At 44.8% G+C, this 26,255-nt stretch overlaps 1 long non-coding RNA gene across 3 annotated transcripts; it reads left to right on the top strand.

Annotated features, from left to right (window-relative positions):
• Positions 1 to 350: 350 nt before the first annotated feature.
• Positions 351 to 24,578, top strand: Platr6. 3 transcript variants are annotated; one of them, XR_380162.2, is made up of 6 exons: positions 10,977 to 11,256; positions 13,149 to 13,250; positions 13,608 to 13,743; positions 14,117 to 14,163; positions 22,147 to 22,206; positions 23,480 to 24,578. It is a non-coding gene; the product is annotated as a pluripotency associated transcript 6 (long non-coding RNA). The 3 variants fall into 3 exon arrangements; XR_001779731.1 differs by lacking the exons at positions 10,977 to 11,256; positions 13,149 to 13,250 and adding an exon at positions 351 to 495; XR_001779730.1 differs by lacking the exon at positions 10,977 to 11,256 and having other exon boundaries at positions 12,556 to 13,250.
• The last annotated feature ends 1,677 nt before the right edge of the window (positions 24,579 to 26,255 follow it).

The following is a 26,255-nucleotide window of genomic DNA, read 5'->3' as shown; positions in this document are numbered from 1 at the left end:
TTTTTTTTTCCTGAAAAACCCAGGTAGGGAGGATACTGATGGACCCAAGTCCATCTTGGCAAACCGATGAAACTACTGGGTTTACTTGCAGAAACATAGGGTAGCTAAAGGCAGCAGTTACATCACTGCAGAGTCCCACCCCCAGCACAGACTTATGGAAAGCTATTCCACTGATGATTCCCTTAGCAAACCCATAGGCAACCACACCACCAAAGAGTCCCAGGCAGGCAATTATTTACCTCATGTAAAGCAGGCAGTGGAGCGGGGGTGGGGGGTGGGAGGTGGGGGCAGGAATAGAAGGGCCTTGGATCCCTATCTACCTCTCCTCTCCCTCTGTGATTGACAGGGGAATTCACTGGGCCTGGTCTCCGGAGAGCTTCCTGCCAATGAAAACTGCTCCAATCAAGATGGAAACAGTAATGTTAAACTCAAAAGAAACGTCCACACCATTGAGCTGCACACCAGATTGGAGGCATTATTTCAAACAGATTGCAGGTAGGCACTCTGCACAGGGTAAGAAAAGTTGATACTTCATAGCTGTGCAGCGTGTTGTCCCAGAGCAAGCACTAAAGTTATAGTGCACAGGCTGTGGGCAGTGTGCCGGGTTTATGCAAGGCTATGTCCAGAACCAACAGGCCTCACACTGTGCCAAAGGCCCGGGACAAGCTCAGTGGTGTCAGAGCTTCTGGTCCCTGGGGACTGCAGCGGAGCCTGGAAGGGGCTGAGCATCCTGCCGCTGTCCCAAGCTGGTGGTGCCTGCCCTGCCCTTTCCTGGCTGGGTGCAGACGTGCTGGCCTCTGTGCGCTCAGGGCAGGCGCCAGGGCGGAGCACGAGAGGACTTCTTGGATGCCTCCTCCCTCAGAAACAAATTCCAGTGCCTGACTGCAGATTGCATGAATCCTCACAAAGTACTGTACCTATTCAGCCTTAGGAAAAAGTTCTTGTTTGATATCAGAAGCTAAGGGGGGTCAGGCCTGATACTTAGATGGGGAAATGGTTGAGAACTCTGGGAGCAAAAGATGCATACAAGGCCTGCAATGCTTTCCTTTCTGGCTAGTAGCCAGATGCTCAGGTGTGTGCTATCAGGAGGGTTGTCTGTGGTAATAGCCCTGAAAAGGAGACACTGGGATACTTCTTTCCCCACCCCACCCCCAAACTGTGTGAATTTATTGACTGCACTGAAAGGCAAATGATGTATGGCAAAATCATTTTTTAAAGTTAGAATTTGATAGGAAACCCGTTATCGACAGGCTGTTTAAAAGGTGCCTTCTAGTATTCAAGCAGAGGATAGGTTCCTCAAAAGATGATTACAATCTTTAGTATATTTGAGCAAAGACTTGTTGACTAGCCAAAGCACCATGCTCATCCTGAAGTGGGCATAGATGCTTGTGAAGGGGTCTGGCTTGTCCTCAGAGTATCCCTGAAGTGATTCCAGGTCAGGCTGGTAGAAGGCAGCAAACAAATGCTCTCAAAGAATAAATGTTAGCCAGCTATCATGGCTCACATAAGTCATCCCAAGGCCAGCCTGGGCTCCATAGTGAAACCCATTTCAAACAACAACAAAATCAAACTATAAATATACTGAAGGGAAGAGCAGAGACAGTGAGGGCAGAGAGGAATCCAGGCTGAGCATGGGAAGGAGGCTAGGCTGGGCTGGGCTGGGCTGGGCTGGGCTGGGCTGAGCCTCCATGGATAAGTGAAAGTTGGCGAGCCGAATTGATGGGCGGGTTGGGGAGTTCTGGGACCGGGCAAACAGGAGTACCTGTTGATTGACATGTGGAAGAGCATTGTGTCTCTGAGCAAAGAGGAAAGGAACAGGTGAGAGGGCCTGTGGGTGTATACCAAGGGTTGCCTGGTGTGTACAAGGCTCTGGGTCTGAGCCCCAGTGTATACACATGCCTCACATGAGCCCTGCAGAGGTGGGAGGAGGGAGATTGGCTGTTCGAGGCCAGCAAGGGCTACATGGCAAGTCTGTGGCCGGTATGAACTGCATGAGATCCTGTTGGAGAAGAGAAAAAAGAAAGAAAGAAAGAAAGAAAGAAAGAAAGAAAGAAAGAAAGAAAGAAAGAAAGAAAGAAAGAAAGAAAGAAAGAAAGAAAGAAAGGAAGGAAGGAAGGAAGAAGGAAGGAAGGAAAGAAAGAAGGAAAGAAAGAAGGAAGGAAAAATATAGGAGGTGAAATACGGAAGGAGAGGTGGGTCAAAGTGAGCTCAAGAGATGGCTCCACCTTGCTAAGAAACTTAGATTCCTTTCTAAAGCTGGTGAAAGTTGAAAGTTGTCCCTCAAACACAGCACCATCTCTGCTGGTCCCAGGTGTTGTCAAGGTAGAGCCCAGGGGGCATAGAAGGTAGAGGCCTATGGGACGAGGCGCTACCCGTTAAAAATGGTGCTGCTGATGGTATGTGGCTGCCATCCACACTCAGACCTCACACATGAGCAATGTGGGCTGCTAACTTTTCCAAGTTCCTTTCCCTTTCTCTCTCCCAGACCAAGGATCAACCCCTGAGCCTCACAGAAGCTAATTTGGGCTATGTGCCCAGTTCTCTTTTTGACAGTTATTAACATTTATTTGATTATGAATCTTTTTTGTTCTTTTCCACATTTCAACCTTTTATTGTTTAAGTACAGGACTGGATTATTTTAATGCAGTACTGTCCGGTTTGGGTATTTTTCAGGTTAATAGTGATGTCTCCCCAACATGAGCGAGAGAATACAAAGCTCTTCTTAGCTACAGGAAGGCCCCATCTTTGACATTCTTCTTCCAAGGTTTCAAGGAGACGTGGAAGGGTGTCTTTATCTTGCAGAACCTATCTTGGGAAACTTTGTCTAAAATTTATCCCAAGATTCTCTTATTCACTGACTCGGTGCTCAGGAAATTAAGCATGCGTTTCAGTTGATAACTTCTTTATTAAATATTCCTGATGGGAGGCCCTAGCCTCGCTCTTGGGGTTATAGCAGAGAGGAAAGTAGACTGAGTTCCTGCTCTCAGAAAACGGAAGATTACAACTGGGAACTAAGAGTGAGGTGGGCTCATGTACGTAACAGGGAGTTACAATAAGAGGTGCCAAGAGTCATGACTGGCATTATTCTCCACTGCAAATAATCAGATCATAACCCTTGGCTGGGAGTTAAGTAAGGCCTCTCTACAGGAAGGGATATTCCAGCTGAACGTGGGAGAATTCATACACCACCAACAAACCACAGAAGGAAGGGGAACGTTCCAGGCAGAGGGCTAACATGAGTAAGAGCCCAAAGTAAGTGGCTTGTCGTAGGGGTTCAACACCATTGAAGAACACTGCGGGGTGGAGCGAGCCAGGAAGTGAGAGCAGAGGATGGAAGGATGCAGGCTGGCCCGAGGATGCCTTTGGCTGATAGTGAGGCAGCTCTGTAGATGGTTATAACCACAGGAGGTTCTAAAATCCTTCTTGTACTTTTGAGAACAGCCCCCAGCTGAGAGGTACTATGAGTTTCTTAGAAAATTGCGTTGGCTAGGGTCAGCAAGATGGGTCAGCGGGTGAAAACATGAGCTGCTAAGCCTGAGGATTTGAGTTTGATCACATGGTGGAAGGAAAGAGTTGACACCCACATGCCGTCCTCTGGCTTCCACAGTCACCTTGGCATGTGCTCATATGTGGGATGTGCACACAGATATGAACATGTGCACTCACGCGTGCACACATACACACACACACACACACATATTTTGGCTATAAACTGATGGGCACTTTGTACTTTCTTAGGTATCAAAATCAGACCAAGTCACAGGGCATAAGTGTCTGGGAATAAGTCCAGGAAATATCAGATAGGAAGTGGGAAAGGAAGGAGGGAAAAGAGACATTAGTAAAAGGTGTGTTAATGAGGTGGGTAACAACGGTAAGGGGAAATGTCTAGCACAGCGGTTCTCAACCTTCCCAATGCCATGACCCTTTAATTAGTCCCTCATGTTGGGGTTACCTCCCAACCATAAAATTATTTTTGTTGCTCCTTCATAACTGTAGTTTTGATACAAATATGAATCATAATGTAAATACCTGACACACTGCAAGCAGGTTGAGAACCGCTGGCCTAGCAGGTCTCAGGATTACCACACACAGGGCCTAGAAACTGGAGCCTCCAACTCCTGTCAGGGTCGGGCTGAAGGCCACATGAGATGGATGTTCCATTTGTGGTGCTTCTGGTATGTTAACTGTGAATAGCATAACATGAGCATCAGGCACAGAGAAAATAAAGGAAGGGATGGCAGATGTGGAGATGCAGGTATTTGGAAGGCAGGTCCTGCACCAAAGTAGCCAAAGTCAGGGGTCAGGCACAGAAATATCTGCTGCACAGTTTTGGGTCCAAGTCTGAGCTCTTGTACCATACCATACCAGCTGGCTTTGCCAAAGCAAAAGGACCTAAATTTAAAGCTGGCCCACGTAACGTAGTGAAAAGCAAAGCCAGCCAACAAACCTGACAAATATAGAGGAGTGTGGTTGTTGGATTCTGTGGTTGTTGGATTCTGTGGTCTAGAAGACCAACAGGCAGACCAATACGAAGGCGTTGTAGGGCTCCAGAACCATCTTGTAGTCTCTTAGGGTTTTGTTACTGGTATAAACATAGCAGGAAGACAGTAGAGAGCTCTGAGCTGCAGGGCCCTGCACCGGCCAACTCTTGGACTCTGAGCAGACCCTTGCTTACCTCAATACCATGCACAGAACACTACTCATTCTAGAAATAACAGGTGCCCATATTTTTCTTTTCTCTTCGCTCAGGAGATACATCCATAGTGCCAACAACTAATTATCATACCAAGAAAACAAAAACTGTGAGCTGGAGCGGGGCGGGCTGCCAACACCATAAAGTTGTATGAACGGTGACTCAGTCTTGCTAGAGGCTGCCCCTCTACATAACCTCTTTCTCCGAGAACACCCAGAATCCTTTGTCAACGAAAGGCGGACAGCACACCTTTCTGTGCACCTGAGCGAGAAACGATCTCTCTCCACCTTGTGTCTTCTCTGAGAGGCTTCAGGCCCCACCTCCCAGTGAACTTTCAAAGGAACACTTGGCTTCTGAGTTGTGTTCTGGCTTGCTGCTTACGCAGAAAATCTTTTCTATTACGTATAAGGCAATTAAAGGATAAGCTCAGAGTCTGGCATGTTTCTTTTAAAGTGAAAGCTAGGAGCATGTGTTTGGCTAGAGGCACCCTCCTGTAAAAATAACTCCTACTAGTGGTGTTATAAGAGCCACTGGAACCATGCTAGGGTCCTGTGGACCCAGCTCGTGCCCTCCTGAGGCCCTTTCTTTGATACGTAGTGGACAAACCTGTTCCTTAAGTGCCAGCACGGTGACCTCACTTCGGATGAGTCCAGAATTCTCTGAAGGGTGGCTGCATTTTTAGGACACACTGAGTGGACAAGTTGGAAGCATGTTTAAATTGCATGTACTTTTTCTGGCTGGCTGTAAAGCCAATATTTCTCCATTGATTCAGATGGCTACCGAGAGCTCTAGGATTTCCATTTTTTTGTTATTTATTTTTCTAGGCTGCGACATTTCTTATTCTATCTTGTTTGAAAGGAATTTTAGACTATGCAGTGACTTCTGTGATCACAGAATTTAATTAACCAGGGGATTTTAAAAGAATGGCCCTCAAAAGAAGGACCCATGAGGCTGTGGCGGTGGCTCAGGCCTGGCATGCATGCATTAGGGCCTGAGTGTAGAAGCCCACCTCCATGAAATTGCTTGGCACTGTGTCCAATGCCTGTGACCCTCATTGGAGGAGGGAAGCAAGGAAGTTCTGATGTGAGTGCAGGGTCTCATAAAAGAGCAAGTGCCCAATGTTAGGGTCATCGGGATTTAGGTCAGATGGTAGACTGTTTGCCTAGCATGCAGTAAGTCTCCAATACTGCAATAAAAATCAATGAAACTAAGAATCCCATTGGGGTTGGCAGAGGAACCTTGATTTTTCAGGTAACGTGTCAACCCAGATGGGGCTCTCCCAAATTTCTGGTAACACAAGTGTCAGTCCATGAGGGATTCCAGCCAACAGCCCTATGTTCAGGAAGGCATAATCTGGCTGTCTTGTAGCCTTTGACCAGAATGACCACACCGAAGTTTGTCACAAGGTCCTCACAGCAGTCTGCCTAGAACTATATGTCCTGTTCCTCATGTTCAAATATACTCATGCTCCTAAAACACAGGGTGACCTGAAGGCTTGAATTATTGCTCCACGTCTTTGGGTGCTCACACACAGCTCAGAATTATGCTAAGAGGGTCCAGCTGGCATCTGGAAATATTATGTGTATTTTATACCTACAGCCATAGTCCTGTAGGGCTCCCTACCTGAAGGTAGTCACAAACCAGGTCTGAGTGCTTTGTGCCAGAGAAGGGGGTAGGATGGGGGCTAAGGGATGGGCTTCTTGTTTTCCTCCACCAGCTGGACCCGCTACTGGTTGGATTATTTGCATAGAGCATCATCGGTTAAATAAAAGAGGCTCAACCTAGGTGGTTCCAGTAATCTGGAAGCTGAGGTGGCAGGGTTTGCTGTGTGTTCAATGCCAACCTGTGCTATTATAGTGTCAGGCTCTGTGTCAAACAAACAAAAACCAAAAACCGTAGACACCAAATAAACGAAGTGCTTGTGTCCAAGTCTCTCTCCCTCCCCCTCCCCCTCTCTCTTTCTCCCTTCCTCTTCCTCTTTCCCTCTTTCTTTATGACAAAGTCTCATTCTCATCCTGGCCTGGCCTTGAACACATGGGAATCCTCCTGTCTCAACCCCTTATGCACTGGGGCTAGACATGTTAGTTCCAAATCCAGTTCTATTTGATTTCCCAAAACTATGTGGAATTTTCTTTGTTTTTGTTTTTGAAGCCCAATGCCCTAACCAAAGGAGCAGGAAATAAAATTAGAGCCTTTGACAGAGTTGTCAAGTAAATAGAGATTTTTAGTTAAATTTGAGCTTCAGATTAATAATGACAAGCTTCTGAGAAGTCTAAGCGCATCTGAAATGTTGTTTGAGTTATATTTATATTAAAATATTCCGTGTTATTTACTTGCGGTTCACCATCACCCAGCACATCTTCTTTGGTGTGCAGCCCTCTATGCAAATGGAGTGAGAAAAGGAGAGGAGATATATTTAGCTGACTTGATGGTTACTGATTTTTTTTTTAATCTTAACTTCTTAATAACAGTCTGCTTGTTTGGTTACAGGTATGCAGGAAGTAAAAGAGAAACAAAAAAATGTAAAGAGAGAGAAAGGACACGGGCCCAGAGCATTTATAGTCTCTAAGCAGGAGAACAGAAAGCAATCACACTCTATGTAAAAGTCACTTCAGGTGCGTGACACGGGGACCCTTTTTATGAGCAGCGACTCATTTATGGCATGGCAGAAAATTCAACCTGAGCTTGCCGGGAGTGAGCAGGAGTTTTGTGAAACTCTTCTAAGTTTTCAGCTGTCCAGATAAGGAGGTGGTTATGTGATACTCCCTGCCTGAGAGCCTCTTGGAAAACTTACTGAGGGTTCAGCCAGTGGCCAAACCTCTCGCTGGCCCCGGAATGGAGACTTACTAGTAGGCACACCTGCAGAGACCACTCCCAAATGTCACAAAATCTGTGGGGGTCTGATGACAGGTTTTCCATAGGCTTTATAGAAGCTTTCCAGGAACCTATGTCCCTATTTTGTAAAGTGTATGTGTGTGTGTGCATGTATATCTCTCTGTGTGTAATTGTGTGTGTCTCTCTCTGTGTTTCTGTATGTGTGTTTGTGCCTCTGTGTATGTGTATATATGTGTGTGTATGTGTGTACATGTATTTGAACACTCTCTCAGAGATATGGAGGCCACAAAGCTCCCTGGAGATGTAAGCTACTCGAAGTAGGTCTGGGAACTGACCCCGGGTCCTCAGCATGAACAGCAAGCACTCTAACCACTGAGCCATCTGGCCTGCCCCAGGAGTCCCTCTTGAGTCTCAGCGTCCTTGGCTGCTATTTACCTGAAGATCTGATGATTACAGGGTGTGCATGTACACAGAGGAACTCAGAGCAACAGGTATGGCAATGACATTTGGAGGCTGTCCTTGAGAGCCAGTGAAGCAACCTTCCTTAAATGAAGTGTTGACTGGGGTGGCCCAGGCAGCCTGTGGAAGTGCGTAGAGGGTGAGAGCAACCTAAAACCCTCCTCCTGCCTCTCTGTGCCACTTCCTGCTGCTGCCTGAGAAATAAAGACACTGGCAGTTAGGATAGTTAGGATGGTATGAAGAACCACAGGAGACAGGCTGCAACTGTTAATATGACTGCCCAACTGGGCCACACTCTCTCAGCTCCTTCACATGGTGGCCAAGCCTCTCTGTTCTGCACTCTTCTCAGGCATGGCATCTCCCTCTCCTCCACACTCTCCCAGCATGGCGGATCTCCTTTCCTTCCTCCTTCCTCCAGGTCCCAAGCCTGGGAAATCCTAAAACCCTGCCTCTGTCTACCCTACCCAGTTATTGGCTGTTGGCATCTTTATTTACCAATCAGAACCAACTGGGGGGCAGCTTCCCAGAAGCTGTTGTACAAACAGTTTTGGGGGGAACATAATTAGCGTTCATACTACTAGCATCTACACTGTATTACACAGTAAACTTTGTAAGTAGTGATGTTCTTTCTAAATGCATAGCTTTGAAACTGGGTTGTACACACTTCAACTCCTGGAAGACTTTGACCCTGTAATTTAGGGTCGAATTCCTACTTTACTCCTTTTGTCAATTTGTAAGACAGTGTCACCACAAATGGGCAAAAGAAAAAGGTAAGAACCCATGTGGCCCAGTGGAGCTGCCAGTCACAGTAAGAGAGAAGTCACATGACAAGGAGACCCAGTAGACTTAAATCCCTGAATGGTAGTAAGACATCAAGAAAACCCCTACAGAGCAAGCCCAGGGCTTGGCCAGCATCTGGATCCAGGTGGTTCTTGGTATTCGCTGATGCTCTGACCCAAGCCCCCGCTAGATGAAAACCAGAGATACTGTGTCTTCCGTTTTCAAACCATGGCTGCACTAAAAGAAATTGACGAATTGTCTCCTTTCTTTTTTTGAACACGGGTGATCCTGTGGGGATGGAGGGGCAGACTGTTTGTGAGTGTCCCTCCAAGCCTTTCACCAAGCTGAAGGGTGTGTGTGTATGTGTGTGTGAGTCATCCTGTGTGTCACCAAACCTCTTTGTCTAATCTCTCTCTGGAGACATGAGCTTGACTAATAGACGGGAAAGTTCACTGGAGAAAGCAACTTGGTTACTCGTGTGTGTTCCCTGAGAGGGGAGTCTCGGAGAGCTGCTTTTGAGTATTTTGCACGTGAGCCATTCATTAACTCTCAAACATGGTTCTAAAGACTCCCTCAAAGTATACATAGGCTCTTTCCCTACAAGTTTTGAGCAATAATAAGCTTTAAATAAATTCTATGGGTCAAAAGTATGAACTAAATCCAGTGGTCATTTGTGCCTGTTAGGGGAAAAGATGGTTCTAGGCCTTGAACCTGCCCAAGCATCTGGTGTGCTGGGATTATAGCCAGGCGTCACACAACCTACCTTTTAAGAAAACATTCCAATGACAAAAATCTATCTTTCCTTTCTCTGAGGACTAGGGGTAAGCTTTCAAAAAAGAGTTTAAAAGTAGTTCATCTATAAACACACAAACACACACACACACACACACACACACACACACACACAAATCTTTATGCCTCTGATCCAAGGTCTCATTCTACTGTCTATCGTCTCCTAATCTGTAAATCCTCTCTGTGATGGTAAAAATCCTGCATGCTCACTGTCTTCAACATATCTATTCAATCTTAGTATATACAAAAGCATCTCAGAATCGCTCCCTGGTACCCACGAGACACACTAACTTGAGCGTAGTACCTGTGCTCCCTCCCCTCTTTAGTTTTTGAGTTTGTAGATGTGGTTCTGTTTCTCCACTTACACCGTGTCTGGTCTTCCCTGGTGTGGTGTCTCACTCATTTTCAATACAGTGAGGTCCAGCCAGGATCGTTGCTTCTCCATCTTGCCCCACACTCTCATCGCCAGACGTAGCAGGGTGGGGTTTATGACTGAGTGGTCCTGGCCAAGGAATAAAGGACGCTGACCTGTGTGTACCTTACCTCCTCCGTAACCCGGTCTCGGGAGAGAAAGTTTCCCATGACAACTGCAATCTACAGCAATATCAAAATGGCTTTCAGCCTCTGCTCTTTACCCCCGAGACCCACCCTGCCTCCTATTTCCTGGAGTTTCTAATTAAGAGAAAAACTGGTTTGAAAACCACTCCCTAATCCTTTTAATTTGGGAGGAGTTCAATGTGAATAATCAGAAGGCTAAAAGGTCAGTAATGGGTGGGTGGAGGCACAACAGCCCCGAGGAAGGAGCCAGCGGATAATAAAGAGTTTAGTGAATGGATAGTCATGGGTACTTATATCAATTAAGTAATAGCACGAGCAAGAAGCAGCACGCTCACCTTTGTCTCTAACCTGGGTTGTTTGAAGGAGCCAATCTCAAGGCAAGATGCCATTAGGATTCGCTGACTCTTGTCTATGTGAGGCCGTATGGTTGGCAAGGCCTCCTTATGCAAGTTTGGCCTTTTCCTTCATGTGTCTGTTCATTTACTCATTCTAATCACCTATTGACAGACACCGGACCTGGCACCTTATGTGTGAAGACCTCAGGAGGAGACATAGAGTAGATGGACCGGTTCCAGTCACCAGCACTATATCCAAGTCCACTGGATTTGTGCTGTGCCCAATGGTTGATGCATCAACTCCAAAATATCCGAGAACTACATACATGGAAGTCCTGGAATTGTGCTCAGAACCAACTATAGAGAAAACACTGGGGGTGGGAGGTGCTCCCACAGAGGAAAGTGTTTTGAGAATCTGACACCACGCCCTCTATTGCCACTCAAACTTCTGCGGGCCTGGGCACTGTTCCCTAGAGCTGTGCTAACCAGCTCAGCCCAGGCTTGCCTGAGAGTCAGTGTAAACAGAGCTCCCAAGGAAAGCAGGGAAACAGCCTTGGGTCTTTCTGGGAACCGAAGGGCTGGTAGGCTTGGGGGTGATTCACCGGGCAGGTCACAACAAGGCCAGTTCCAGGGCCTAAAGTTGTTTGTTTCACCAGCATAGTAAACATCGCCACAAAACAATTATGTCAATAAAGATTTCCAAATTGCCCAAGGCAGAGAACGAGAGAGAAAAGTGATCATAAAGGGGACACGCCGATGGCTGAGAATAACTTGGTTGACTAGAGGAAGATAAATGCAGCTGAGGTAATGTGTGCGCTTTACAGAGTTGACGAACTGGCTGGTGGTTTGGTGTAGATCAGGCAGTTTACAAAAAGCCCTCCTTCCCACTGCTTCTCTTCCTTATGATGCGCTGGGAAAAGGAACTTGTTTTGCTGCACATGGGAGCCAGAGATTAAGCAATATATTTGGTAATTCCTTCTGCTGAGGAACAAGGCTAGACTCTTCTGAGTTTTGTTGTTTTGTTTCTCTGTCTCTCTCACTCTTTTCTGGTTGGTATTTAGAACAATGCTCTCTGTAGAAATGGTGTTTGTTCTTCAGGGACTTGGCATTTAGACACACGTGTACATGTCACTACACACCCATCTCAGTGTTGCATTGTGGGAATTTTGACTTACTCCATGGTCTTTCGTGATTAGGATGAGCAATGTTTTCATGTCTGAGCATCTCTGGAATCATTATGGAATCAACAGATCTATGTACCGAGGTTGGCCAGCCACTGGCGAAGAGCTCACCAAAGGTCGTTGGTATTTCCTGCTTCTATTAGGCCCAAACCACTGAAATAATAGCTTTCCTGGCTGTACCCAGTTACCTGTTTCAGGTCCAGGCTGGAATCAGGAAATGAAGAAGTGGGTGGGAAAGGGAAAACTACTAGGGTGGAGGTTTGGGAAAATTCCTCAGTCTTTTCACGACATCAAACTGTTCAACATGGTAGGTCATCAGGAAAAACACAAAAATCCTCCCCCTTGTGGAATTTACCACTGGCGGGCTCGATACCGTGCCCTCTGGCTCCGGCACCATGTAAACGGGCGGGGCAACAAGAGGCTGTGGTTTGCTCAGGCTCGAAGATGACACACTGAGGCAGGTGTTGTGAAGGATTACACAACCTGGATAGGGTCTTCATGCAAAGAACCAAACCAAACAAAAACAAAAACAAAAACAAAGTCCACCAAGCTGTGAAAGGAAAGTGGCTGTTTAAGAGAGGAACGGTGCAGAGGGTTGCCCACCCCTCGAGAACCGCTATCAGACGCTTTAACAAAATCCACCCAGCCTGAAACAACATGCAAGGCAACTTCTGTTTTGCCGTGTTTGTTTGTTTGTTTGTTTGTTTGTTTTTAAGGCTTACTAAATAGCCAAGTCTGGCCTGGGACTTGTAATCCTCCCATCTCAGCTTCATGACTGTTTGGCTTTTGGCATGCATCACTGTGCATAACCCACAACACTGTCTATTCTGTAAGGCTCAACATTCCTTTTCCGTTTTTTAAAAACTGCATAGCCTTCAGTTGGCTATTCACATTCCCCCCTGTTTTCACTACTTTTTTTTTTTTTTTTTTTTTGATAGGTTCCAGGTAGGTAGCTTGCTTGTTCTTTTTGCCTTAGCTTCTCAAGGACTGGAATCTCCTGTGTACCACCACACCCACACCTTCACGTTTCTCAAACATTCCTTTCCCGTATTTCCAGCTACTTGTTCTTTTCCCGATACAGATAATGATCACCTGCTGTCTAATACTTTCCATAAGAATAGAGTGAAGAACCAGGAAAACTTGATCCTTTCCCATTCTCCAATCCCCCATCTCGCTGTGACTCCAGCGTTGGACCCTGAAGGACCGGCTGTGGCCCTGAGTATGTGTACAGAGAAGCCTGAGAAGTTAGTGCAGAGACAGAGCGTGAAAGGGCTTTAGAATCATGCCTGGTAAAGCTCTCTGGGCTGCTAAGAAATGGAGTACCACGCAAAGACATTAAGTCACAATAACACCACAAACATCCTCAAGTAAACCCTTTGCTAACTGGCCTCTAAACATGTTGCCTGCCACCGTGAAGTCAAGTCTGATGAGAGGACGTTGGAGTGGAATGACACTTACACACTGTGATTTAACCTCAAAGTGTGACTCATTTGTCTCACTTCTACTAATTTTTAGACTTCTGACTGGGTGGACACATTGGCGACAATCTTCCCAGTCCAGGATCCTTGAAGAAGACCCCGGAAGATGAGAGCCCTACCATATTGCCATTGCTAGCAGGTTTGCATGAGGTTTTGAGGGAATTTGAGCAAGTGGTTTACTCTCCTGACTCAGTTTAGACTTCTGTCTATTCTGCTGCATTCTTGCCAGGGTCAAATAAGCATATCTATATTTCTATGTGATTTTGAGCAAGTCACTCTGTGTTTTTTTTTTTTTGTTTTTTTTTTTGGCATCTGCTTGCTCTGAGTTCTTGTGAGAGTCAATAAGAGTATACAACTGCCTCACAAAACAAAACGCAGGCTCAGCTGTTTTTCTGAGTTACCAGGCTCAGCACCTGGTCTGTGTAGAACACGGTCAAGTTGGTGAGTCGTTTGAAGAGATCAGTGCAAGGAGAACTAACTCCTATTCTCTATTTAGATTTGTCAAGTAAGAAGTAACCCTCCATGCCCAGCAGGATTCACAATCAGCAGAAAACAAAAAGCTCGGAGGAGGGAGGTTCCCACGGGGAGCACCGTGCTCAGGGAGACCTCGAGCCATCTCAGCTGATAAACTGGTAAAGACCACAGGCTTCTCCCAAGTCTCTGGAAGTAACTCTGAAGGACATTTAATTGATCTTGACCGTTAAATAGAAAAAGGCTACGGTTTGGTTATTTAAGAGATTTTTAAATAGCCGAGCAGCGAAGTGCAGCCACAGAATAGAATGATTGGTCACGCCAAACAAAAAGAGCTATATCAGGCTTTTAAAAGGGACAAACAATGAGTAAGGCCTCCCAGGCCTCCTCGTGAATTGCTGGCATGCCAGACAGGGCAGGTAAGGCTCCCCCAGCTATGATAAGAATAAAGGACTCTCATGTGTTTCCTAACCACAAACAATACCTGTCTGTATATTCATGACAATTCTTCTAATGTCTCCATTTCTTTTACAGGATCTACAAAATCAGATCGAGACTGTGCCACATACTCCATCCTTTTGGTGAGCAGTTTTAATATTTAATTTTTATGGTGAAAATAGGTAGTGTCTATGATGACCTTGGTGGTGATCCTATTCATCTTTAGACCTGGTGTGCTTAACACATTCTTTACGGTGAATCCACCTTCGGATAATCATGCAGGAATTTAACGTCATCTCTCTGGGTTCACTTCATGGTACTCCATGGCCTGAGAGTCAACAAGAATGGAGACCCAAAACAAGCACTCATTATTACCCTACCTTTGGTGTCAGGCAGCCCAGGCTGTCCTCACAATCACCCTTCCTTTAGGGTCAGGACGCCGTGCCACGCTTCATCGGTTGATATTTTTCTTGAGATAAGGGTCTCACTCTCGCACAGAATGTCCTTGAATTCCTCATCCTCCCTGCCCCCACCTCTCAAGGGATGGCACTACGGGCATGTGCCAGTGTATCATCTCACGCCACTCTGATCAGGCCCTTTCCCTCCCGTTCATTCTGTTGTTGCCAGCAAACTCCTGGCCAGGCTCACCTCTCCTTATTCACTCTCTCAATGGACTTAGTGGCTGACTCTTGCTTTCTTGAATATATTTTATTTATTACGGCTTCAGAAAGTCCACACTCCTGTTTCCCTCATCCTTCCTGGTCAATCTATTCTCTTTTCTTTCTATACTCCTTTCTAAAAGAAAAAAAAGAAAAAGAAAAAATAGCATTATTTATTTAGTATACGCGTGCATATGTGCGTGCACTCACTTATGGGTTTTGTGAGAAGATCAGAGGACTTGGGGAAAGTGGTTCTTTCTTCCCATCATGTGGATCCCAGGGCTGGACCTTAGGAGGTCAGGCTCAGCCACAAGCGCTTCCTTTCACTGAGCCATTTCAGGGGCTCCACTCTTGCATATGTGAGTTGACTTTCTCAGCAGCCGGCTTTAATCAATGCTGTTTTCAGTCTAAACTCACTGTTCATGTAATCCTATATGACTCGTGGCTCTAAGCTATATTTATATGCTTCTGGTTTTGAAATACATGCTTTCAAACTTGACTTTTTGAGGGACTCCAGGCTTGCTGACTTTCTGTTTGAGATCTATTTGATCTCAGTCTTCCTCCCCAAACCTCCACTTCCACCATCTCTGATCTTGCTTGGGCTTCGCCAGCCATGTAAACAGTATACTACACACTCTCTGCTTAACCCCAGAAATAAATGACTCTGGTCTTTGGCACACTGCTTCCGTCCACTTTATCAGCAATTTAGCCATCCTCACACCTGCCATGCTAGCCTGGTGATCCCTATCGCCATACTTTAACTATTACGAAACCATGCCAACAGATCCCTTGCTAGCCCTAAGAAGTATTTTTACTTTTTCAGTTGGTTGTTGTTGTTGTTGTTTGGATTTTGAGAGAAGGTAGTAAATAGGCTAGACTGGTATCAAACTCACAAAGCAGGCTAGGCTAACCTTGGGCTTTTGATCCTTCTCCTTCTACCTCCCAAGTGCTGGAGGACAGGAAGTTATCACCATTCGTGGCTGTAAGTACTACCCAAAGCATCCAGAACACCATGGTCACACAGTGCCACCCCCCCTACACCTGGTACCCCAACGTTTGAAGCAGAAGAAGGAGGGACAAGTTCAAGGTCATCATTAGTTATATAACAACCTGGGTTGGATGAGACTTTATTTAAAGCAGCCAACATAAATAAATACATAAAAAATGAATGCCTGTGGGCCACTGCTCCTTATTACCTATATGTAGATCTGGAACCTTCTCCTGTCAAGATGGCAGTCATATTTACTCTCCCAACACAGACGTACTACCCTGCCCCTGCCCTTGATTCTTGGTCCTGAGGTCTTCACACCACAGCACCCAGTCTTGGCCCTTCAGCCAGTCCTTTTAAGCAGCTCAAATCTGATATCCTTGACAACGCCTTTACTGGTGTCGAAGTCAAGCCGAGTTCTTTCTGGTTTCCTTGTACCTATTGGCAAGTACTTGTAGGTGGGGCTTAATGTAGGTTTAGACAAGAGGACAAAAACCTTGGTTTTTACCTGCTCAGTTAGTATGAAGACACTTTCTGTGGCAGAGACCATTCCTTATCCTTGAAATTTTTCTTTTAGACTATTTTACTTTATGTGTCTGAGTGTTTTGCCTGTATGTTTGTATATATACCACATGAATGCTTGGTGCCTGTGGAGATCAGAAGAGGGCATCAGATCCCCTGGAACTGGAGTTACAGACAGTTGTGAGCTGCCATGTGGTTGCTGAGAACTGAACTCAGGCCCTCTACAAGAGCAATAAGTGCTGTTAACCAATGAGCCAACCTTCCAAACACCTTTATTTTTTTATTTTTTTTTATATTAGCTTCCATGGCTAGCTATATGGCTAAGTCAATTTTTATTGATCTATTGAGAATAATCACACGCTAGTTAAGAACAAAATGTTGAGCTTATTTTTATTTTTAAAGATAAAATGTGATCATAAATACACACAAAAAAAAATGGAACATGGTTTTATAACCACTGGAAATAAACAGCAAATAACTATGGAAATTACCTCCGCTGGTGTAGAGAAGTCAATAAAAGCTTAGTCGGTGAATTCTGACCCCGTTTCTGCATCCTTTGATAATGAAAGAAATGCTCCAGGGCAGGTCTCAGTGGGTGTGATCCGTCCTTAGCTTTGGGGATCAGATGTGTGTGTGTGTTTGTGTGCGTGTGCGTGTGATCTGTCCTTAGCTCTGGGGAATCAGAGGCCCCAACAAGTCTTCTCCCCACCCCCGTATGTCACTCTGGTTATCTTTAGGATACCCATCCCCTAGAGTTAGAGCCACTTTCAATTTCATAAGCAAGATGACTGGAAGTAGTTCCTTTATCTGGGCTAGGTTGCCCAAAAATTATGAGGAGACAGACTGACCGGCAACCAGAGGGATGAAGTGTCCTGAAAGAGTGGGAGAGAGTTAGGAATCATTAGACCCAGAGTCCTGAGGGCCTGGCCTCTGTGGCTGCAGTCTTGCTCTTATTCTCTGAGCTTAGTGTTTAGTAGAGCTGGGGAGTATATTCTATCTTCATTTGAAATTAAAAAAAGATGTTTTTAGACTTCCGCCTTACTTTATATGAATGAATGTTTCATATGCATGATACACGTATATGTACCTTATGTGTGTCTTGTGTCCATGGAGGTTGAGAAGAGAAAGTCTGAACCCCGGAACTAGAGTTAGGGATGGTTGTGAGCCATCATGTAGGTGCTGGGACTCGAACTCTGGTCCTTCCCATGAGTGACAAGTGTTCTAAACCACTGAGCCATCTCTTTATCCCCATTATCTACATTTTTTTCTGGTTAATAGTTATGTATTTATATTTCACTCAGGTTCTGTTGTTGTCGTTTATTTGGTTTTGGTTTTGAGACCCAGGCTGGCCTCAAACTTCCAGAGATCAGTCCCAGAGGAACTCATTAGCCAAACAGCCTAGCCAAAACAGCTCCAGGTTTAGGGAGAGACTCTGTTTCAAAAAAGTTAAATAGAAAGAAATAAAGGAAGCTATTGGTTGTTGATGCTTGGTGTACACACACAAGTGAGCTACCTGCACACATACACGAGCATGTAACACACACATACACACAGAAACACATATACAATAAATAAAAACAAAACTTATATTTTAATATTTCAGAATGCTAAAATATCAGTTGGAAGGAAGTTTATACAATTTGCTCTTTTTCTTTCCTTTCTTTTCTTTCTTTTTTCTTTTCTTTTCTTGTTTTTTGTTTGTTTTGTTTTGTTTTGACAAGGTTTCTCTGTGTAGAACTGATTGTCCTAGAACTCACTTTATAGACCAGGCTGGTCTTGAATTCAGAGATTCACTTGTCCAGATATCCCGAGTGCTGGGGTTAAAGCCTTGCACCACCACACTGAGCTTGATTTGATTTTTTTCCTAGTAAACCTTTTCCTCACTTTTGTGTCAAGCCTTGACCACAAGACATTCTTCTCCAAGCTACTGCCACATCCGTGTACTCGAATACACTAGCTGCCCTAACAAAGATCTTCAAACCTGGGGCCTGTGGAGTACAGACAATGTTCCTCAGGTATGGCAGCCAGACATTCAAGACATGGCTGAGCTTGGTAGAGAATGCCTGTAGTCCGGGTACTCAGGAGGCTGAGGCAGGAGGGTGAGGAATTCAGAGCAAGTTCAGGTTGTATGTATAGACATAAAAATAGTACAGATGCAGAAAGGAGTACTATTAGGGAAAGGAAAGAAAAAGAAAAGGGGAAAGGGAAAGGGAAAGGGAAAGGGAAAGGGAAAGGGAAAGGGAAAGGAAAAGGAAAAGGAAAAGGAAAAGGAAAAGGAAAAGGAAAAGGGAAAGGAAGGTGATGTGAGGGAGGGAAGAAGGGGGAAGGATAGTAATGATTGGATGAATACAGCCATAGGATGTAGTGTGCATGTGTGAAAATGTCTTGACACGGTAGCTCACCAGGCCAGTGTCCTGAAGCTTCATTAGTGCAGCTAGTGAAGGCTGTGACTCTTGGGGCTTCACCATGCTCTAGTAAGCAGTCCCATATCCAGAAGAACACAAAGAGCACACAAACTGGAGTTGATGGGTTACTGAAAAGTTTTTTAAAGGACACATGAAGTTGAGTGTATAGGGTAAGGATATAGGGGTGGATGTGGGTGGGGCTAAGGGGAGGAGCTGGATGAGAACATGGTTAAAATACACTGTGTGAAATTCTCAAACAATTAAGAAAAATAGAGATGAAGAAAATACCATACTGAACATTCATTGTTTCATTTAACCAATATACAGTAATAAAAAAGAAAACAAATTTTCAGCGTGTGGTGCAAACGTTATAATCTTGACGTCTCCTCAAAGTTTGACTACAGAGCAGTGTTAATCACAAGTACGCAGTTTACTAGAGAAAATGTGCACACCACACAAAGGTTTCTTTGTTCTGCTCCTTTGGAGTCTGCACTTGGTCGCTGCTCATCACTTATCTCCGCTTAAGGCATTGCGAATTGTCAACATCCATCCCAAATGACTCAACTGATAACAAACGGCAGGCTGGGAACTGTGTGATGACTCAGAGGAGAAGGTGGGGGTCCGTGAGGAGTAGGCTAGCGTGGTGTAGTTGGCATTGGTCGTTTCAGAGTGCAGAGTGGACTCCAGGCCCACAGGAAAAGTCTCCCGACTTGGTTATGTTTGATATCTACAAAGACCTGCTACATCAAACCAAAGCAAAAGCAACTGCCTTGAATCAGTGGCATGAAGAGCTGGCTTAGGCCAAATGAGCAAGGTCTGTTGGCTTTCAATTCTTGTCTAAAACACTCAGCACAAGAGAAGTCAGAGCCAGTGTCAATTAATTGTCTTGGTGAGGATTGGGGTGACCTAAGCATCCCCCTCCTGTTTTGACATCTGCTCCTTCGTGCTAAATTATCAGGAAGTGGTAAGGAGACTTTTTGTTTCCTTTTCTTTTGTTTTGTTAAATTAATAGCTGCCAGATCCTACCAATCTGCAGATTTAATAATCTAACCTGTCACTATTTTTAAATTCTCCCCATTTATTTGTGCCCTAGGTATAATTACAGATTCAGTAGCCGGGTACAGTAGAATACAGAGAAAATATGCACTACTACTCCGGGCTGTCTTTTTCTCCGTTCCAAAGCAGAGGCTAGTTCAGCTCTAGAAGAAACTGTGGGGTCCACTTGTCTACCTTCTTAGGATTTCAGCTCAGCAGGACGGTGGGCAGCTTCTTTGACCTTCTCTTCCTTCTCTCAGGTTCCTGACTTGGAACAGTTTGAGTAGGAAGAGCTCAATACCTGTTTTTCTCTCTCCACCCCTCTCCTTTCTCTCTGCCTGGCTTCATTGATCTCCCTTCTTTCTTCTTTGTTACATCTGCATCTCTGTCTCTAACTCCATCGTCACAGATCTTCCTTTCTGGAACCATCTCTTGAAGGATGTAATAAAGGACAGTCCTCTACCTGTCCTGAGAGTGACCCTTAGGACTTGCACTGAGTCTGGGCTGCCTCTTCAGGTGTAGGAGAATGGCCTTCTTTATCTCTGAGATGCTCTTAGCATTCATTTATCTCTTGGCTACCTCACAAACAACAGCTTCCTATGAGAACATCTTTACCACTGGAGGCTCGGCCACACTCTGGCCTATTCTATAATCTGGTCAGGAACTTTCAGTCTAGAGATGCTTCTCAGAGACCTGTTGAAATGTCTTGATTATCAATCTACATGTTTTTTAATGCTATCCAAAACTGCACTGGTTTGTATTATATAAAACCAACATTTGAAGTCAACCATGATTATGTGTGTGTCTGTTTGTGTGTCTTGTGTGTTTTTAATCAACCTCATTAAGTTAGTCTGGTTTATATGTAGTAATGGGTTTTTAAGCACAAAGTACAAACTGTCTAAATAATGTGCTTATAATCCATATGTTGTTCAAAGAGATCAAAAACTCTAAGAAAATTGCATGTTGTGATAACTTCTCAGATAAGCTGAGAATTGAGACAGAGTGCTTTACTAGGGGTCTGGGGGAAGTTGAGTTTCACAAACAGGAGGTTGTAAGGCTGGGGGTGGGAGTTTTGTAGGCATTTCTGGTTTGTTGGCTCCTAAGCAAGGGAAGCACTTTTAGGAGAGAATAATGCTAGAAAGGCAAAAATAAAAAGCAAAAGAAAAAGGCCACCCCTTTAAAAAATTGCTTAGACATCTTCAAAGCTGGCTTTTCTTTGGCTTCAGCTAAAATGCTTTGAGACACTTTATTAGAAACTAGTCTAGTTTTTACTCATCCTTTTAGGCAAACTAAAGTAAACTTGCTCATTAGCATGCTGAACAGAGCATGCCCAGAAGTGTTAACATCTACCTTTTTTCCCCCCTTGTTCTCTATGACCTTGAACTGAGCATGCCCAGAAGCACATTTTCCACCATCTTTCTTTTATAGCCATGTGATGTTCAATTTTAAGCCTCAAAATTTGCTGACATCTTTCTGTTCTGAATACATGATCTCTGGGTGACCTTGAGTTGAGCTTGCTTTGTACTTTGCTTTGTACTTTCTTGTATAACTATATTCAGGATTCCTACACAAAATCCTAAGGTTTCCTCTTGATGGGAAAAGCATTGCTTGCAAATTATCTCAATATTCCCTTTGCCTAATGCAGTTTGTAAGTCTTCCTCTACTCTTTTATCTCTTAGTTTCGGCTTTGCATTCATAAGATTAAGAGCCCTTGCTGGGCAGTGGTGGCACATACCTTTAATCCCAGCACTCAGGAGGCAGAGGCAGGCAGATTTCTGAGTTCGAGGCCAGCCTGGTCTACAGAGTGAGTTCCAGGACAGCCAGGGCTACACAGAGAAACCCTGTTTCAAGAAAACAACAAAAAAAGGAGGGGAGGTAGGAGGAGGAGGAGAAAGAGGGTGAGGAAGAAGAGGGAGAGGGAGAGGAAGAAGAAGAAGAGAAGGAGAAATCATTGCATTTGGTTACAAATGGTTAATAATAAAGCCATAACTAAAAGATCCCTGTTCACTTTTCAAAGGCAGCTGAGATGATAGTCATTGTCCTTATGCTTCAAGTATTACAAATCCCTATTTGTGTTTCCTAAAGAAAGGTCTGAAAACCACAGCACACCTCAGAAGTACCTCCTTTAAAAAGAGGATCAGATCTCAACAGGTGCTTCTGGTGTGGTCTGGAGGGAGAGCTCTTGCACCTTGGGTATGGTGCGTGTGTGGGAGCCACCAGCCATTCTCCTCTGAACCTAATGTCCTCTCACTGCTCTTGTTGTAGGTACTAGCACCACTTTTTAGTGCTGAGCATGGGGGTGAGGCCAGCCTCTGGTCCATAGGCAACCAACCACATCCCCAAAGAAAGCAATTCCCCTTCTCTCAGCAGACACCAACTGCCAGTAACTCTGGCCTAGGGGATGGGCTTAGTATCATAGTTTTAAAGTTCCTAGATTACTTTAAGTTAGCGCCAAAGTTAAGCCAAGATACCTTGCTGCTGGTAACTGTTTGATTGTTGTTACTGCTTTTGAGATAGGCTCTTCCTTGTGCAGCACATGGCTGGTCTGGAGCGCAGGGCCGTGCTGGGATCCCACAGGTGAGTGTCACTATAGCAAGTTTACAACATTCAGCTACATTATAGCAAGTACCATAGCCACCAAGTGCCAAAACTATTTGGCTAAAGTTGAATAGTCTATGAAAGGATTACTATGATATTTATCATCATTATTATTAATTACTGTTATTGGTAGTGGTGTTGATACAATAGATGTGTTATGTCGACACTGTATCACTGAACTACATCCCCAACCTTAGACATTACTTTGGAATTGAGAAATTCTGGGAATTTGACTACACTTATGCAATTTAATATCACAACTGGAATTCTAGGATTCAATGTGTCCCCAAAAGAAAGAAAATTTTTCCATCACACATTGGTGAAATAGCAGTAATAAGCCCTGACTCACAGTTTAATAGATTCAAAAGCAAACACAAGTAGAATATATTTTCTCCACTTGTCACAAAATTTCTAACTTCAAAGCTTTATGGAATCTAAGTCTTAAAATCCAATATGTAACAAAATCAGCAAGGTTGCTTCTGCTGTTCGGTTCCATCTCATTGGTCTCAGGGGCTTCAGTCTGGAGCAAACCTGTGCTCCAGATGCAGCCGAAGCTGTGATGCTCCATCTGCCCAGGGTTGTTTATCTCCTTTAATAAGCAAGGTTAATAATGTTCAGGGGAGCAAGGATGGGCAGTGATGACAAGACTGCCTTGGCGTTTGAGGACAGTCTCTATCTCAGTTAATGAGTCCATCTGATTCATCCAGAGTGGAAGTACACAGACCACCTGCCCCACAGCCATCTGGGAAGGGCAGTAGGATGGCCTCTGGCCTAGTGACTGCCCCATCCAACTCTGTAATGAGCTCTGCATCCAGTTGTTGAGTCCTGCTGTCTAGGAGGTAAAGAGTTAATGAAAATAGGTTGGTGACCCCTTGGAAAGTCTGACCCATAAACATATGTGCATCGTTTTGTTAGAGAGAAGGACAAGAAGGCAACAAGAACAAAAGGAACTCTGGATTTCAGAAGGCACTTACTTAAATGGATGGGCTCCTCGGAGTGTCTTCCCCTTGACCTTGTCTCGCAGAAAGGGAGGCTGCAGTCGCCCACTGCCGTGGAAGCTTTCAGAGGGGGGCAAGGAGCAGGAATTCAAAGTGATCATTGCTAACATCCATTTACAGCCGCATCCCCCCGGGGAATGTAATTAGATTTAATGGGCTTAGAGCTTCAGAGTGAAAGTGCATGGGATTTGATTTACTTAACTTAATTAGACCTATACTTTGGGTTATCTCATTCAAATGTGTTTCCATTTCAGCTTTGACTCCTGGCCTTATTAGACAGACCAAGTTTCCCTACTCTGAAGAAATGACTGGCATCTCACTCTTCTTTCACGGTCCTCCACGGTTGCCAGGGTCTGCTGTCTCAGGTCCTCCCAACTTGATGTCGAATGTGGCTTTGTATAGCATGAGCACCCATAGGGACTTTTTGATTTTATTTGGTTGTCTGTTCTTCTTCGACAGGGTGTCTCTGTTTTTCTCATGGCTGTTCTGGAACTCACTCTGTAGACCAGGCTAGCCTCAAACTCACAGAACTCTGCCTGTTAAAGTTGCCACAGCCTGGGCTTTCTCCAACAGCAGTGTTGAGCCTCCCCTTTCAGAGCCTCTGTTAATGATGCTGTGGGTAATGGCTTTCAAGGACATCCAGTGTCCTTCCCAAGGGCAAAAGCCTTTGGGAATCTTGACAGAACATCGGGCAAGAACCAAATGTTTTCATGACAGAACAAAAATCAGTCCTGCACAGCCAAGCACGGTACTCTTCTTGAATGAGGTGAGACAGCTGTTCACGCTCATGATTAGCCAGGCCAGCACAGGTAGCTCCTCTCCACCTCTCACAAGCTGCCTTGGCTTTGGTGTTTCTCTTCACTGAAAGTAGCGAGGTAACATTGCATGAACTGTCAAGGGAGTGTTGGCAGAAGGAAGATGTCTGCCATGGGGTGAATGTAGGACCTGGAAGAAGGGCAGCCACCAACCCCCTAGGTCATCCCATTCCTAGGTCTCTGCAGGGAACCATTAGAATCAGGAAACAAATGACTCTCAAGAGGAGATAGTAGAGACAAATTTCCATTTCCACTGAGGGAGGGAAACAGGCCCCTGAGCCTAAAATTGCTGTCTTTAGACTTTTTTTTTCCACCCCCAATCCTTCCACTTCTTTAAGAATTTCAGAAAACTGTTATTAACTGTGGCTTTATTATTACCTTTTAGTGAAGTGCAGGCTTATTTGGGGCTATCTATTTTTTCTATCAGTTTAAGCACATACACACATTACAGGAACATATCATCATGCAGATGAATGTTCTACTTTCTTCAAGTTTGTCATTGTTCATGATTAAACTTGCACACATATACGAAGAAGCATCCTGCTATGACTATTTTTATTCATTCTCAATAGAACAGTCAAGACCACAGAGTAGACGGTGATAACTACCTCAGGCATTTATTGGGTAACTGCTTCATTGAAGGCACTGTGCCCAGGTACTGCGGCCAGTACAAAAATGTCTGAGGCTTGTTCACATTCCCAAGGGTTCCTTGTCTGACTGGGAGATGAAGCCACAGATACAGACAACTAATTCAAAGCAGAAAGTGGCAATCAGGGAATATGAAGGAAAAAAAAAAACTGTGGGGTTAGTAGGGAACATAAGATCTTGTCTGATTTGAGAGATTGGGGTGGGCTCTGTGTGATGGGTGAGTGTGGTAGGTGGGTGCGCTTCCTGCTTTCAGTTCATGAGGGCAGGGATTGTGAGTGAGTGAATGGGCAGGCAATGGAAGCAAGTTGAGGCCCCAGAAAAGGGATGAGCGCTTTGTGAACCCCTTCAGGTTGCTTTGGCGTAGAAGACAGGACTGGGAGCTGGGAGAAGTAAAATAACCTAGTCCATGATCCTGGGGGTCCTCTGATGGCAAGCTAATGAATTCAAATTTCTCCACTTGCACTATGGTCTAAAGATTGCTCTACACAAGTAACGATGTCGAGGGTGGCTTAAGCAACAGAAATGTATCTCCTCAGATCTCGGCATTGGCTGGAGTCAGACAGCGGCTGAGGCTCTCAGGAAGAATCCTCCATGGCCTCCTGGCTACTGGTGGCTCCAGTGGTCCTCGGTACCCACACCCTTTCATTTCAATCACATAGATTTCTGTATGTGTATAGCTGTGGTTTCTTCTTTTCTTGTAAGGATACCAGGCGTGTAGGATTAGGGCTTGTCCTTATCTAATAAGAACATCTTAATTATATCACTAAAGACCCTATTTTCAAGTAAGTTCTGAGTGACCATGAATTTGGGGTTATGCTATTCAATCTACAATACAACTTAAGCAAGATCCGGAGTATATGCTGGCATCAACTTAAGAACTTTCTCTCTTCCTTCCTTCCTTCCTTCCTTCCTTCCTTCCTTCCTTCCTTCCTTCCTTCCCTCCCTCCCTCCCTCCCTCCCTCCCTCCCTCCCTCCCTCCCTCCCTTCCTCCCTCCTTCTTCTTCTTCTTCCTCTCTCTCTCTCTCTCTCTCTCTCTCTCTCTCTCTCTCTCTCTCTCTCTCTTGTTTTCTCCTAGTTTAGACCTCCAGGTTCAGTGGACATTGAACCAAGTCTAGATCAGAGAATACCCTAGTAGCCTTGGTGTGCCTTGGGTCAGGTCTGGCACATTTCATGAACTCCGGACACCTTGCTGTCTGGAATCACGTGTTTCAAGCTCCACATCCTCAGGCTCTATGTGGGTGCTAGAACCCTGCCCTCAGCCCTAATTGAAGTAATAAATAAATAAAGATAAATCTATTACTAATAACTGTATGGCTCTAGCACCCTGTCTAGCTCTTTAAGAGGAGCTCTTCCCCACTCTCCTGCATCCAGCTGCCAGCTGCTGGTTAGGGCACACGAGTAGGAGGTCTGTGTAGGATTCAAAGCTCTGTCTTCCCACTCTACTGCACCTGCTTCTCATGGCTTACTTTCAGAACAACATGTCTGTCAAATTAAGAACTGGGAAGGAAGACTTTTAGTCGGTATTTCTCAAAATGTGCTCTTTGTTTCATAAGCAACTAAATATGAT

This window comes from Mus musculus, chromosome 10 (assembly GCF_000001635.26).
Source record: "Mus musculus strain C57BL/6J chromosome 10, GRCm38.p6 C57BL/6J".
In the NCBI taxonomy this organism is placed as follows: domain Eukaryota; kingdom Metazoa; phylum Chordata; class Mammalia; order Rodentia; family Muridae; genus Mus; species Mus musculus.
This window is presented reverse-complemented; position numbering and strand designations above follow the sequence as displayed.